This window comes from Amblyomma maculatum, chromosome 8 (assembly GCF_055883805.1).
Source record: "Amblyomma maculatum isolate TAMU_Amacu chromosome 8, ASM5588380v1, whole genome shotgun sequence".
Lineage (NCBI taxonomy): Eukaryota > Metazoa > Arthropoda > Arachnida > Ixodida > Ixodidae > Amblyomma > Amblyomma maculatum.
The window spans coordinates 106,619,758-106,636,398 of NC_139351.1; the positions used below are offsets into that span (position 1 = coordinate 106,619,758).

The following is a 16,641-nucleotide window of genomic DNA, read 5'->3' on the forward strand; positions in this document are numbered from 1 at the left end:
TCCAGAAATTTCGACCACCTGGGCAGCTAACTCTGGTTACACACGTTGCATGTCACATCACCGGTGGTTTTCTCTACATGAACGTTGCCGTTTGCTGACATGCGATGTCGGTAGTGAAAAGCGCCATCTTGTTCGGTATACGTTACACGCATGCACCTCCTGCCGCAAGCTTCTTATGCCGAAAAGCACGTTTTGTGCAGGAACAAGAACGTCGATGCTCTTACGATCTAAGCTCGTCACCAGCGCGTTGTCTAGCCGGGATTTACCAAAAAGCTGCACAGCTGCGCGAGTCAGTCGCAGCCTTTGTCCAGGCAAGAAAGCCGCGCTCTTAATAATGCGCAGCTTCTACCATATTGCTCCTTGAGTCGTTTTCGCTAACAACCCAAACCGCCATGACAACTAGCAGCCCTCGCCAGTTGTTTCTCTGTTTGTGTGGTCTGGTTTGGTTTGGATTACAATGTTTGATGTCTCCTAATCGTCATAAATGCAAATTGGTTTATATTAAACGAAATAAGCAGTATTTTGTCACTTTTCTGGGTGGACGTCTGGCCCGCGCCGTAAGGGATGGGATGAAAGCGGGAGTTTAAAAAAGAGAGAGATGCCGCAGTGAAGGGCTCCGGAGTAATTGTAGGGATCAGCAGTCAAACGTCCTAACCACTGAGCCATCGCGCGCGGGGTTACTTCAGAAGATAGTAGTACTTGTATTTTGTGGCGTCACAGCACATGCAGCAACCTCAAGAACACCATTTGGTGTGTGGGAGTGTTGTGTATGCTGCAAAGGAACCTTCAACATCGTACGTCCCGCTGACATACGTTGTGTGCTTAGGAATTATGTATACTATACTGTCTATACGGAAGTCTGATACACTTGGCGACGCGGATATAAAAAATTCCTTTCTGTTTTCTTTCTGCAGCTTCACCATAGCGTCACAGAAGAAAACATGCCGCACCAGTACTCGGGTTCGAATCGCGGCGCTTGCGTTTCGATGCAGGCGAAACGCAATTGCGTCCGTGTGCTGTGCGATGTCGGTGAACTTTGATGATCGCCAGAGGGGTCAAAATTACTCCGGCGCCCTCCACTACGGCACCTCTTTCTCTCTTTCCGCTTTCACTCCCACCATCCCTCCTTCCTTTGCAGTGCGACTCATGTGTCCACGGAGATGGGACAAATACAGCGCCTTTCCTTTCCAACAAACCAATTAACAATTTGTTTAACAGCATGCCGCACATCTGTTTAGGTTAAGAAAAGTTTGTTTGTTTTCTACCGCATATAGGACTCAAACCCAGTGCTAAAACATAAAGGGGCTTCGTGAAAATTTCATTTCTATCGCAAAAAGAAAAAAAAAAACAAAAAAAAAACAAACAAACTGGAGGTGAAGAGCACGCTAAAACTTGTGATATCGGGAGCACCCACACGTCACTGCAAGCGTTAGCGGGTTCATTTTCGACAGCGACGCAGAACATCTCCCATTACGAAAGAGTTGGCTCCGGTTCGAGAATATAGTTATAAAAATTCTGCGCATTTCGTGCGGTTACTGAAATTCCCTGTGCTGTTTTGCTTTGAGGACTTTACGAATGGCACGCACCGCCTCCAATGTCGACGACTAACAGCATCTGTAAGGGCTTTATCTGCGTCTCAACAGCCTAGGCAGTTATTTTCTTTCATCTATCGGTACGCCGGTAAAATAAATAAATAAATAAATAGAAAGACAGCGTTCCATTTAAAACCTGAACAAAACTTAGCCCAGCACAGATGCGAGCTTGCGTAATTACTCGTTACAAACATAATCAGGTTTATTATTATAACTGACACATGTCGATGCCTCTCACTTCCGTGAGACAGTGCTAAAACGATTAGCAGTGTTTCCGCCCCCTCTTAACACGATTAAGTCTTGCGAAAGCAGTGTTTGGCATGGTTTGGCATGGTTCTGCATGGCGGTTTACTATTGAAAGCTTGGCACAGAGTTTGGCAAAATGTTGGATGTCTTTATTTGGCTTTGGGTAAAAGGAAGATGCAGTATGTGTCTCTCTACTTGGTGGATACCTACGCCTGCAATTAACGACATACAATAATTAGAGGTACGTACATTTTTGCCAAAAGTAACCAGGCTGCGTGGTTTGCTTCTCGCCTGTATTCTAAAGCCAACAATATTTACCAGAGGATCACAACTTGTTATGAAGTGAGTACAGGAGCTCGTCTTTACTATGCACAGATTTACACCTTTAGAAGGGGCTATGATTTATCTGCTACACGACTGAGAAGCGAAACACGCTGCCTGGTTACTTTTGGCAAAGACGGTACATCTGTCATCGGCTCGAATATATAAGCGAATTAGCCTCGAAGTTAACTTGCAGATAGATGCTAAATGAGAATCGAAATCATGTGACACTATTGTGGACGCTGCTTAGAACACGGTTGCTGCTTTAAAATTTCGATACGAAATTGCCTTATATATTTGTTGCCACTTCCTGGTCACAATTTCTGTATATGGCACGCATGAAGCAGGTTCAGGCTTTCGATCGTAGTCTTAGTGCAGTCCTAACGCCACAGGCCGCGTGCTGGTTCGGATCCGACTACAGGTTTCTTGGCCATGAATATCAGTTGTGAGGCTACTAACCAGTGTCTTAAGATAATGATATGGAAATATGGACGGAAATGGTGTAGTTTTTTTATCGGCAGCAGATTTTAGTTTCATTTATCTTTCGCTCGAATCAAGTAGTCGAAGCTGCCATAAAAAAAAAAAAAAAAAAAACTGTTTTGTTTGCTATTAACTACCCTGCTGTCGTTAGAAGTGTGCCCCTTTGCAGTGCAGAACGTTTTAGACGATATCGAAGCCTTTAACAGCAAAAAAAAAAAAAAGAAAAAAAAAAAACTAGGAGTTTCCAGAATCGATATCTTGGGGTATCAATCGTTATAATGGAGTATCCCCATGAGCGATAAAGTTTACCTCGCGAGCAGTTTCCCGCTGTGCGCTTGTCCAGATCATCTGCTTATGTACCCACACGTGTATACTATTCGAAGGCCTGCTCAGTGCAACTACCAGCTTATAAGTTAAGCGTTGCGGAGTGCTCTTCTTGGCTTACTGAACGCAGATGGTGCTATGCTGCACCGGCGTTAAAACGTATGAGCTACGTTCGAGGTTTCGGACGTCTTTAACTAGCTCTGTAGTAAATAATAGTAATAATTGGTTCACAGGAAAGGAAAGGGGCAGTATCTGTCATAATTGTTTCTGTGGACACCACAAAAGAGTCGCAGAGGGAGGGATGAGGTGGGAGTAAAAGTAGAAGAGAGAAAGAGGAGCCGTAGTGGCGGGCTGCGGGGTACTTTCGACCATCTGGGGGATGTTTAACGGGCTGCTCCTGGCCCTGATGGGGCTGGAACAGGAAGGGCACCGCCGCTTGCGGCGGGGGCTAGCCTGCAACCGAATTTTTACCTGTTGTAGGCCGTGATTGCACCCGCTACCGCTTCGGTGGTAGACGACGGCTGTTGCGGCGCGCGTCTCTCTCTTCTTTCTTCTCTATTTCCTCTTCTGTCGATCCGCACGCGGGGGTGGCTCAGCTACAGAGCCAGTAGCAGGTCCGTGCATTTTCTTTTCCTTCTTCCTACAGCCACAACAACCAACAACGTGCACAGACACCGCACAACAGACGGGACGCCTCTTCGTTTCGCCTCCATTGAAACGCAGCCGCCGGCGGTCCGGATCGAACCCGAGAACTCCGGCACAGTAGTCCGGCGTCTTACCACTGCACCACAGCGGCGGGGGCTCTGCAGTAATAGAAACTATTTTTTTTTTGTAGTTTTTAAATGGCGGATTGGATATGGGTAATGTGAGCAGTTCATTCCTTCTGCATAGCCTTCGTGGATTTTACTTTCGGGTCCATAATACGATCTGTGTCCACAAATCTGATACGAATCATGAGACATGGGTGAAGTTGCTGGATACTGACTTTTCAAAACAGAATCGATTACAGTCAGCTGAAAAATCGTCTTGAAGAACACGGTTTCTGATCGCTCCAGGCGCACTTGCCTGTAGTTCAAATGCCCCCTTACTATACAGCGGCTTCACATTCGTGGGGACCATTTAGAATAGTTATACTTCGTATCAAGCATGCCGAGATCGACTAGGTACCCCATAAAGTTTTCTTTCTTCGCTTTCGTCTGCGTCTACAACCGTGTTCGAGCGGTGACCACAGTGGTTACTGATGAGCGGATATATCTTCTATCTCTAACGGCCGAAGGGAACCGCCCTAAAACTTCTCTGAGCAAACCGAAGGCAACAGACCCGAATGCATTTAATCATTTAACGGTTCGCGGCCCGGTATATTGCGTAAGAAGCATTGACGAGATGCAAATCCCTGCAGTGCTTCGTGGCGTCATTTTCTGTATTGCTTGCATTACCTCGCGTCAAGTTCTCACCTACATCGCAATCTCGATCATGCTCGCAGTATGCGGCCAGCCTGCAGTTACGTAAACGTAGCAATCGACAGCAACGGCGCCATCAAGAACATCGACGGAACCTCCGCCGGCATCAGCGGCCCACCGGCGCGGCTACTGGCCCAACGCAGGTCCACTCCCGCCGGCCCAGTTTTACCGTCTGTTCTCTTACGTTGCTCTTCGGCGGCGCACAACTCGCGTCCTCACACCCGCAGAGATGCGCAGGCGCATAACTGGCACCCCCTGTAGCTCGAACAAGGCGTCCGAGTCACGATGGGACGTGGCGGGAAGAGCGGAGGCGCCGACGGGACACACGTGCGTTGCCACCAGCGCCCTCTGGTAGCATGTGTGCGCGCGTTTCCATTGCTCAACCGTTGAGGCAGCTGAGCTTCCCACAGGGATGATCCGACTTGTCTCTTTACACATTTGCGTTGACTAAGTTATGTGCAGCGCGGGTAATGGTGAACGCATGAACGAGCGTTCAAAGGCAGCTTCCTGCGAGATGACAAGTAGTCCTTCTATTTGAACTACACCAGGATATATGGACGCTGCTCCAGTGTACAAGCATACGCACACGTGGTCTGGAACCGCCTGTTCTGTGCTAATTGTAGTGACAAAAGCGACGCGGTCATTCACACAAGGGACACCACAAATCAGCGCATTGCTATAGTATAGCCGGTCACGTGCTTAGCACAAGAACAAGAAACCGCCTTTTCTATTTTCCTTTGGACATACAAGTTGAATATTTCCTCTGCACATGACAGCTCGATTTTGATCTCGAAAAAGCCGGTGCATGCGATGGAATGGACGCATCTACCGAATAAACTTGTCATCAGTGTTGAGAGCTGGCCCTTCGCAGGCTAAATACTATACAAGCGGAATTCGTAGTTGATTCCTCTTGAATTCCCCTTGAAAATAGACAAACTGGAACAGTATGAACGGTGATCAGTCTCCTACCGACCCAACCACCAAATACAGCTATTTTCAAAATGACGCGATGATTTACTTTCCGTTCAAGGGTGGGTTCCTCCGTCTGTTCTAAAGAAAGCGAGCTGCTACGGGGATCTTTATTCCACATAGGCGCCTTCCTCCAAACTTCTCTAATTTGAATCGCTTCTGAAAGAGCCCGACTTAACCCACCCTGCATCGAACTAACGGCTCAGAGGCTGCGAGGTGACGACACAGAACGTGTCGGACTGTGAGCGACGTGATACGGCGATGAAAAGTCCGCGAGCACCCCTAAGTGCAGACGGAAGGGTGACACCACCGCCGGCGATCTATACAGGCGATCACACGCCACGGCGGCCACTCGGACAAGGTTTACACACACGAAAGGACAAGACGCTTCTCGCGCCTCTGATGCTGCCATGGGGGGTTCCCCTCCGACCGCACGCTGAGAGGATACGATGCAACGTGCGCGCGGCCTGCAGGGATGCTCTCGGAAGCGATCACGATTCCCGTGTTGCCGCGGCACCCCCGCGCTTGCAACCGCGCGGGAGGCCGGCGCTACTGGCGTCCGCGACTGCGGTATCACGAATACGTTCTCGTGCCGATATCGTGCGAGCGGAAGCCGGAGAGATCGTGGGACTGGAGAGGAGCACGTCAGGTGCTGACGTAAAGCCTTGCATCGTGGCGAGCGCTTTTTATACAACCTGCCGGTGCATGTATCGGTGCTTACGAGCGCCGATTGCGGTAAACTCGCGTTAACGATGCACAACTGTCGAAGTGAGCTACAAGCGATCTCTGCAAAATATGCTGAAGTGAGAGTTCGTCGCACTGACTACCGACTAAATGAAATCGTGCAGTACGCAGCATACTTAGAGTATCAAAACATCACATGAACGAAGCAGTCGTCGCCTGAGTTTTGATAATGCAGTGGCATGTTAACGGCAGGTGTAGCGTGAATAAACTGCAAGGGTAGGTTGATGAGCTTAAATAATGGACGCATGATCTTTGTTTGCACTTCTACTCTACAGTGAAATGTTCTAAACTAGTATTCCTATACGTCGACAGAAAAGCTTCAGAGTGTGGTATGAAGTTATCTTAAAATATGCGTCAAAGGTTCATGAAAGCGCGAACATACACAAAACTCACAAGACGTACTCTTAGGAAATACGGCTGCAATGACCTGAAAGACCATACGTACAAAAAACCCGAACAACTGCTTGTTCGGGTGTTCTGAAACCGAAAAACCGCCGCACCATATCTGACCAATGAGTAAGCGCAAAAGCAGCGAATAGCGCAGCATTTTTGCCTGCAGCAGTTTACGTCGAATAGCATTACACTCCGAGAAACTACAAAGTGGCGTCGAATTATTTTCATTTAAACTTAAGTGCTTGCGTGCATTGTCCTCCGTGCTTTCTCTGGTTCAGTCCAAAAAAGAAAAAAAAAAAGGATCGGTCTAGTTAATGAGCCGTGTAAACCTTCTTGAACTTTTCACGTAGTTTACACAGGCGCGCTCCGGTGTAAATTGCAGCCACAGTCCGACCACCCACCTTCGTTCTTCGCGCCGACCCTGGTTTTCCGCCCCGAGAAAGACCGCGGCGTCCTTCGAGATGAGCGATGCAGTCGTTCGGATTGTAATGATGGAGCGACGCGGTCGAGGCAAATGTAGCGAGGATAAGTTGCAAGGCCATTAGATCGGCTGCCCGAACAACTATACCGCCACCACGCGGCACAACAGGCCGCGACCGCAACGAACCGTCGACACCGGTTAAATAGCGCCCCAGGAAGAGACTGCGAGGCGTCAGAAGCTGATGGCTCGATCCCATAGTTTTCCTGGCAAGCAGCAGTCGTACACTTGTACGCCCGAACCATACGTGGAAAAATTACTTTTGAAAATGAATTAAATTACACTACTAACTACTTTGATGAAAATTGCTGAAAAGTAATTAAATTACATTACTCATTACTTCTCCCAAAAAGGAATGAAATTACATTACAATTACTTTTACTGAGTAATTCAATTACTTTTAAATTTACTTTCTAGTTTCCATCGATGTAAAAACTAAGTAAACCTATTAAAAAAAAACAACTTGTTCTCCAGACACGAAGCACACACATTCTTTCGTCTTTCCGCCAAATTCCGTCCCATAGAGCTATTCCTTCCCTCTTTCCTATAGCACTTGCCATTACAAAAACAAGACCAGAGCAAAAACCTAAACAGACCAGACGCACTTCAGTAAAAGTAATTTCGAAAGTAAGTAATTACTTTTGCTGCGAAATTAGTACCAAAAGTAATTCATTACGTTACTAAATTACCAAACGGAAAACGTAATTAATTGCATTACAAATTACAAAAAAATGTAATTACAGTGATTTCAATACTGTAATTCAATTACTGCCATGTCTGGCCCGAACGATGATTCGCCCAGCAGTACGCAAGGAATAGTGCGGGCAGAAAAACAAATCAACGGAATGAAATACAGGAGAACGAGGCCCTCAGGATAGAGTCGACTCGTTGTGGACCTGACGGGCAGTCCGCGGTAGGCATGAAGGAAAAGTGCAGGCTCGCATACAGACCGAACGAATAACGGTAGGAGAAGATGAGGACGACGTCGATTAAAAATGGAGCTCGTTCAGAACGCGGGCACCACGTTTGTGGCTACGTGTAAGCACTGCAGCGTGCTTGTCTGCGGCCGCACGCGCGCGTTCGCTTTTTTCCGCCCTGTGCCGGACCAGGAACAACACAACAGCGATTTGGGAGGAAGGGAAGTAGAGAGAAGGGCAGAAGGAGCGAGTGGGTGGCTATTAAGTATCGCATAGCGGAGGCCTCGCTAATTAAGGAAGAGAAACGCCTTTCTTGTGTTTCGGAAGAGCGCGCCGCGCTGGAACAACAGGCACGCCCCAGTGCAGAAGAGTGCGTACGAGCTTTCTGCCAGCGACCACCGCGATCACCGACATCGCCGCGGAACCACAGCACCAGTTTCCCCCATCTTCGCAGGTTGCTCTCGATTGTTTTCGGTCCCGCCATCGCATATTCTTCCTTGCTAGGCGAACAATAATTGTCGCGCGGTAATGACCTTTCTGCCGACAGCCTCCGCATCTACGCGTATCCCAGTCATCGGGGTTGTAGTACATAAAACACCATCGTCTCTGCTTACAGATATGCAATTCTTCCTTTGAAAGAAGACAGTTGCGACTATATTGCCCGTTTACAGTTGCTTCCTGTCACTCTGCTTTTCTCCGTCTTTGTCTGCTGTTCTCGATGTTAGCTCAGTTAGGGCGGGAAAGAGGTGTGCAGAGGGTAGCCCGCTACCCCCTCCCCCTCCTCCTCGGTCTAAAGCACACGTGCACACGTATTCTCTGTTTCGTATTGCTGTTTCTTCCTTCCTTTCTCAAGCACCATGAACTGGGCTGCTCTTGAACCCCGTGCTATTTGCACATTTGTTTCGGCTTGTTCCCCTGGAACGCGGAACAAAGGCACCGTTAGACGCAGCGAGCGCTTGCTTTCAAAACGACTCCGATAAACAAGGAAGCACTCCCGGAGAGCCGTTTCTCGTTTCCTTTCCTCCGTTCTTCTTACCTAGTGGGTCCTCGTTGCTTTAGTTCGACAGCAGTAATTGTGCTCTGGCATCCGTGACCAACCATGCAGTTAAATTTATTTGTCTATTAACCACACATTCATTCCCTCCTTGAAAAATTTCTTTCGCAGTTCTTTTGAGTCGCAATGTAAAAATGTCTGAATCACGCTTTCCTTTCCTCAAGACTCCTTTTTTACGCGCACTAACATGCGCACACGACTGAGATTTTAATTCGGCTGGAAAAAAGAAAAAAAAAACGCTGGTTTTCACAGAACCGATTTCTTTTCTCCTGTACCTCTGTAGTGATTCGATAGAATTTCCTGTGATGCGCATCGGTCGATGCGCATCGGCCAATGCGCACCGTCGATTTAATGGCGCCGCGGGCTGCTGCTCCCAGAGTGGAAACAGGTTGTGTGGCATGGTATACTTACGATTTCAGAACTCTCAAGGAGAATACATGCAGCTGTAGAGTAATTTCCTCGATGAAAACTTTGTAATCACCACCATCCTTTTAGTCGTTGCAAGGCAGTCGCGGGAGGCTGAACACATTAATCATCGGCTCGTCGATACGTTTTTGTTTGACGTCCCAGTATTGTCACTTTATTTTTTCATTACCCACTAATATGTTTCATTATTCTTTTTTTTTTTTTTTTTTCTCAGAGCATCTGTGTATTCATCACATTCTGTGCTTGCCATATTGGGTATGGCTAGGTTACCTTGTGCTCTTTCCAGTATGTGCAGGGCCGTCCGCTCTCAAACGCACGAGCACACGGTTAGCATGTTCAAAGCGCCTGCTTCCGATTAGGCCGCACATGTCGTTAGCGTAGAGGAAACTGGAGGCGGTAAACGTCGCATGGTCTGCTATCTTAATTAGCTTCGATGCGCAGCCGGATGGGACGCAGTGGCGCTCCGATGGCAGCGGCCGCACGTCCGCATGTTCCCACTAAGAGTAGACGGCCCTGCATATTTTTATCCTTTCCTGTCTAGCGTGATGGAGACTCTCCATCCTGCGTTCGACTGAGGAAGTATAGAGGCCAAGGTGCTATTAAAGCCCGATGACAACTGCGTGAAATATAATTAGCATTCTCCCGGCGTACTATCGGAACCCGCGCCTATACGAAGATTCTGTTGATACGTTAACTGTCCTTCGTGCAAGGTGAACGAAGCCATGAAACGACCCAATCAATGAGAGAGTTGCCCGCGTCAAAGGCAGTTCTCGGAAGACGAGGTTGAGACGCCGTGAATCGGTGATATTCGAGTCGTAACGACAGCCGCGGAACGACAGGAAAACGCAGTCCTAGCCTCGCGCCCGCAAGCTATTATGCGCACATTACAGAACCTACTCCAATATTAGGCCTACTTAACGAGTATGGTTGCCACCTGCTCACGTAATGGTTAAGGGTTTAACTATCACTGCCAGAAACCTGGCAGAAACAAAACGCCGCGACGGACGGAGCCGTGCTTTCCTTGGCCTCGGGCGTTCTGTTTCAAGTCATTACGGTTTGAGATGAATGGCCACAGACTCGGTACCTTCCACTAAGCCCAAAAATAATTTCTAATGCTGAAAACTTCCCCGCCGTAATAGCGTGTCGGTAATTTCCTCTCCGCGCCCTTCGTGTTTCCGAGAAAAAAAAAGTACCTCTCTCGCCGACACTCGAAGACCCCGCTGTATAGTTATTTCCGCGTTTATATTTTGGTATAATAACCGTAGTGTCGCCCCTTATAATTTGCTAATAACCACGGCCTGATGTATGATCCCGACGAGTCGCAAGAAATAACGCTCCCTGCCGATTCGACACTAGACTGTGTCTGGCTCTTTATCGGGGTTGAAATTGTCGCCAGTAACTTTCGATAAGAAAAATAAAAAGAGCAGAAATAAATGCTGGCGCGGAGAGTCGCTGAGGTCGAACGGCGGCGGTGGCCGCGTGCGTAGACTGAAACAGCCCACGTAATAGCGATCGAAAGACAGGAAGACTTCAGGGACGCCGTTTAGAAAAAGCCTGATAAAAAAATAAATAAAAAGTAGGCGAAGTAGAGGCTTAAAGTGGAGGAGGCTGGGAGGTCGATTTCTAATTCACGCGTGCTTGCACCTCGGAGCACGCCTTCGCGAAACGCTAGCCCTCACTCTCCCCTTCCTCTCTCTGCCTCTCCCATCCGATCGCTCCAGCAGGCACTTCGCTGCGTGCAAAATGAGCCCGTCAGCAATCACCGATGCATACAGGGCACGTATGTAAGTACGTACTTCTGTGCAGTATTGCCACGACGTAGCCGATCTCGCCGAGTAGAAAGCTAACCAGTACGGGCCTTAACTATATACTCCCTAGGTCTTGACAAACTTTGGATGTAAACGCCTGGTTGGTTCTTCCCGCAGAGCGTAGTTCGAACACTACGCACCGGCGTAGTGTTCGAAGTGGGAGAGTACGACGGTGCCGAGTTAGGCCTACGGTACGGGGTGCATGGGGAACGGAACTCACGTTACCAACGCCGCCACACGCTACACACTACCAATCACTGCACCTAATATTCATTTCGAACATGAGCACTCCACTCCTGCCTGTCCGTTCGGGATTAGGCTGGTCCAGACAAGCCAAACAAACGAGCCAAGCAAATAGGCAAGACAAACAAACTATCGCAGGCAGTGAATAGCGACTCTGAACCATTTGGGAGCCAGGTTCAAAATACTGTGACAAGGTCACTGCTCGGAGGGGCGACCGGTCCGTCTAGTTAAGAGGCGCAGGGTGACCCCATCCGCACCACCTGGTCTGGTGGGGGGCGGCACCGGATCCCGGTGCTGCACGCTAATAGCGAAACACGCTCCACTGTGCCCACGCTCGCCCGTGTGTCACAGTGTAGCCGAAACGCGGGCAATTATGCGCGAATACCGCGCGGCTCGGCTTCGCCTTGGCATATCGATACGCGCCCGGCCAAGCCGTGGCCCGCAAGGCGCATTTCGCTCGGGCGCTTGCTACGGTATTGGCAGCTCACCTAACTGCTGAGCTTTTTCTATCTGCCGAATCTGCGACGATCCGAAGATTGCGGGTCGGATGCGAAGGTGTGAACCGGTCGAACAGACGTGCCACTAACGTCGGTGGCCTGAGGCTTGGCACGCAGGCCAGAGCGATATAAAGGTTACCCCCCCCCCCCCCCCCCCACTCCCAACCTTATTGGGAGAGGAGGGTGGACTTTGCGGAGACAGGATAGAAGGGTTGAAAAACCATTGCAGTGACGGTTTTGAACAGGCGCGTAGGTTCAGCTCCATTCGTCCTCCGTGGTGCCGCGGCAGTTCCTTTTGGTGTGGTCCACGACTTCACTTTCCACCCCTTCCCCCAGCCTTCTCCGCCTATCTGCTGCATTGGGGTAAACAGAACGTCCTACTGGCTCCTCTTAGTGGGTTTCTTAGAGGCTTCTACGCGCAGCCGTCTAAGCAAAACCGGGTCAGTCATTGAAGAGCATGCCGGTTAGGACAACGTGCTGAACAGTGTGCGACACGGTAGACGCCGACCTTAATCGTGTCGCGTATATGCAGAGACTAGTAAAATATACAAAAAGATATACGAGACAGAGCTTCTGTAGTCTGGTCGCGCTGGCAGCCTATCCTGTACAGAAAAGTTGGCTGATACTATGACGTCACTTCCTTTTGCTGCCAAGTCGAACAGAACAAGCGCTAGGCTACTGACCAACAAGTCCCTTCGCGTTGCGGGCGCCTCTGCGTTTGTTTAGAAGCCACCGATGTGCATCATCCGGCGAACAAAAAAATACAAAACAGAGAGAGAGACAGAGAGAGAGGAGAAAGGAAAAGTTTAAACAAAAGCTGGAGCGGAGCTTTGACCGACGCTCAGAAGCAAAGCGATCGGGCGGCCGTGGGGCGGCGCGGCGGCAATCACGTCTATCGGCGCTCATATCACACGAGCCGCCGTCGGCTCCTCACCGGAGGGGAGGGGACTCTACCGCTTCAACTTCAACCCCCCTTCTCAGCCTCCCTCCCTCACCGTCTCCACCACCTTCTCCGCTGAGTAATGGGCCGATTGTTCCTCGTTGCGTCCACGCCGCTTCCGAGCGTATAAATCTCCACGAAAAAAAAAAAAAAAAATGGAGCCGAGAATGGTGCAGAGCGTGACGAGAAAGGGACGGTCCTCACGCGCCTTTTGGTCGACCCTATCGCGAATGCGCGCGCGCGCCGAAAAGAAAGACGTGGGAGGCGATAAAGGTTTCGGAAGAAAAGGTGCTCCGACGTCATCCCGTGCTCGGGCGGAAGTGGCGATGGTCAGCTGAGGCTTTGAAGCGCTGCCCTTCTGTATAGGAAGCGGCCGTATATCTTTAAATGCCGCCTTGCGTAATAGGGGGTGGATGGTGTGACGCGAATCATCCGCTTCAAACAACGGACGCGCGGGAAGGAATCAGGCACGGGCCGAGCACAGTGCGTACAATATAGCCACAACTGCGTGTGGTTGGAAGACGTCGTGCACCTGGCGCCATTGTGTGGACTGCAGAACGCGGAAGGTGGATTCAAGGGTCCCGCAACTTCCTGCCCCGCTCATCTACGCTTCCGCTAGCTGAGCCGTAATCTGCGCAAGCCTTCTGTATAACGTATGCATTGCATCGGATACAGAACGCAGCAGAGCCGCGAGAGGTGCATCGTTTATGACGAGAGCCAACAGCGCACCTCGAAGAATGCTTATAATTACAAATAACGCAGGTGGCTAATAAGTACGAGGCACTTACGATGCGTGAAGAGGTTGGAAAAAATACTGTGTAAGGTTGCGCAAACGGCAGCTCCTCTGCGATTGATGGCGAGGGCGTTTTTTCACAGTTCAGTAGTGCGCGATCTAGGAATATTTACGCTGCGTCGGGGACAGTACCATCGCACACTGCGCTGACCATGCCGTATCGTATCTAGTACTGTCGTGCTTGCTGTAACTCACAGCGCATTAATGAACCATGCCCCGTTCTGATGTCTCGGGTACCGCACCCGATACCGCGTGTAATGCACTGTACTGCCTTTGTCAAACGTTAAGAGCCCAGAGGCTTTGCTTTTAGGCCGTATATTTTGACTTAACAATCGTGAAAGTCCTAGCCGTTGGAGAGGATAGGCCGAAAAATCTTGCCTTCAGCACCTTCTTGCCTTCTTGCCTTCTTGCCTTTTGAAACCTGGGAATGCATTACGAGCCACATACTACGGCTCAGAAGTAGACCCTCTGCGCTCTAAACTGTTGACAAAGGGTGTACCTTAACTTACTCCGTACTGCGTAGGGCACAGCACCACTGCAGGCTGCGCAAAACTTACGCCTCTGCATATCTGGGAAACAGGGTGCAGCTCGTGCCTGCGGGTTTGCCCGGGAGTCGGCGGCGGACAAATGAGAAACGCCTCCCTCTCCGACGCGTGAAGAACAGCTTCCGCCTTGAGCGCCGCGCACTCTTTTGTTTCGCGTAACCCTCGCATCCGCGTTTCGCGAGCACGTGCAAAAGCGCTGCCTTCGATGGTTGCGCGCTGTGTTTTGCACCGAGCCACCCTGTAATCGCGATCGGGAATCACGCCCTTTCGCGCCCGGCGCCGGCACTGATCGAACCGCGGGGCGTTTAGGGTAACGCGACGCAGAGCCCCTCATCATGGCGGGCGATCGCGCTTAAATGTATGAGCAGCGAAATGGCCGGTTCTCGATTTTTTTCTTTTCATGATGTGATAATACGTTTGCATAGTATGACTAAGGTCCTACAATTTGAAAGCTCGATTACAGGACCACCGCGGAGCTAAGAACTTTCTCGTCGTCCCGGGTCTTTTGCTGGGATACCCACAAAGAGCCGAGAGGAAGATAATCCACGAGTGCGTATAGACACGACGATAGCGTGCTGGCTATGCAACCAGTAAGGCATAGCCGGCTGCGGGGGTTTCTTACTATATTATTTTTTTTTTCTTAAACAGAGCGAACGGAATAGTAGGTAATTGCTGCAATTTGAAGGCCTCTGTTTTGTTACAACTCTTCTATTACTGAAGAAATATTATTCAAAGCAGTTTAACAAGCAATCGTGATCCCAGTCTCTGGAACCAATTATGTTTACTCCTTGCACATAAGATTACATGTAATTATAGTAGGTTTAGTGAAAATAAAGGGGCGTACCTGCGAAGACGCTGGTGACAATGCTTCTTTGCGCGAAGAATCTGCGCGTTCGTGAGGAAGTGGGTGGTCGCCTGTAACGCCAGAAATAATAATGAAGTTATTCCTTTCCAAATAGAGAAGATGCATCTTTTTTTTTTTGTCTTTCTTGACATGTTCAGTAATAGTAAGGTTGCATCATAGATCAATGTACCATCCATCTTTTGCAAATACAAACAAAATATGATGTTTGCCCTAACTGTATCCAAAGCTCATGCGTGAAATGATTTCAGCAGTCATATGCGACACTCACTTTTTCAAACTATAAGCCTTTCAAGGCCAATACTATAGCCATGTTTCCAACTCAGTCAGTGGAAACCTGGAGAGTACTGAACCAACTTTGTGCAGTGGTCAGAAATCGTTGCGTGCAAATTCGGTTGTCAAATTTCACAATTCGATTGTCGCGTTCTGTTTTCCACTTCAGAAAAGTTCCAACAATGAATGCTGTGCAGCTGTAGACGCGGTAACGGTTTTCACTTTTCTACTGTTGAAAAGCGGGAGACACGGTTTAAATAAAAAAGCTCAAAATAAAATGTTAAAAACAAGATGCAAAGAAAGGAAGACTGAACAAATACTAAAAAGTGTCACACGTAGCAGCTATGACGTTTCATGAAAAAGCTACACAGCGTTTTCCAAACACCCATAGCCGGAGTGGCATATTTGCCCTAGTCTACAGCACGAACCGTGACCACCAGAGAGGTTTTCCTCGGGTGCGATATATCAGACATCTGTATAACCTTCCGCTATGTAGTACCGTCAAACCCCCCCCCCCCAAACGTATATCGTTATCACTTCCATAGTAAATCCGGACGTTGCAAGGCCCCGGACGACATTGTCCGACTGCCGGCCAACGGCCGACAATTGGCTCCTGGTCGGCAGCCTACGTGGCCGGCCAAGGGTATTAGGCCGAATAACGGCCGACGATCGACCACGTACCGGGTTGAAGTCGGCCATCGGCCAAGGTCCAGGCTTGCACATCTGACTGAACGCCGACCTATTCGACCGCAGTTGCTTGGCCATATGGCTGCCCAAAGACTTGCCACGTACAGGCTGAATTCGGCCAGCGTCCACGGCCAGAAGCGCGGTAGGGGAAAATAATGCTTCGTAAGACGCGTTCTGATCAACTTCGATCGAAAACCTGGCACCCTTTGCTGTATTCAGGAACGTACCTAGTTTCTTAGAGTGTAAATTCACTAGCTCCCTGTACTCTATCTTTTTAATGTTCAAGAAATTTGGGTGTTCCGGCAAAATAGCTGATGATGAAATGCGGGGCGACCCTTCTTGCGACGTCTGAATTCGAATCTTCTCTGAATCGAAGCATACCATACGTCCGCCGTGCGCGGAAATGAGAACCGCCGATAGCAGCGAGAGGTGAAGACGCGCAGCGCAGGTTTTCCCGTAAAGAATGCGAAAGAAGGAAAGGAAAATAATAAACACAAGGCGCCAGACAACGAACACCAAGGCAAAAAAGAAAGGACGAACGATGGCCAACGATTAAATGCCGACGCAAGCAGCGGCGCAGGCCGCCCGG

The 16,641-nt window shown here is 49.3% G+C and overlaps 2 protein-coding genes across 2 annotated transcripts in view; one reads left to right on the forward strand and one right to left on the reverse strand.

Moving 5' to 3' along the window:
- Positions 1-16,641, reverse strand: part of LOC146182133 (uncharacterized) — a 319,458-nt gene that overhangs the window by 230,579 nt on the left and 72,238 nt on the right. Inside the window, exon 2 of the mRNA XM_084575901.1 lies at positions 15,075-15,145. The gene's annotated coding sequence lies outside the window, so the exon portion shown is untranslated. The remainder of the gene's footprint in view (positions 1-15,074; positions 15,146-16,641) is intronic.
- LOC146182137 (uncharacterized) overlaps positions 1-16,641 on the forward strand; it is a 168,257-nt gene that overhangs the window by 5,950 nt on the left and 145,666 nt on the right. The window lies entirely within an intron of this gene.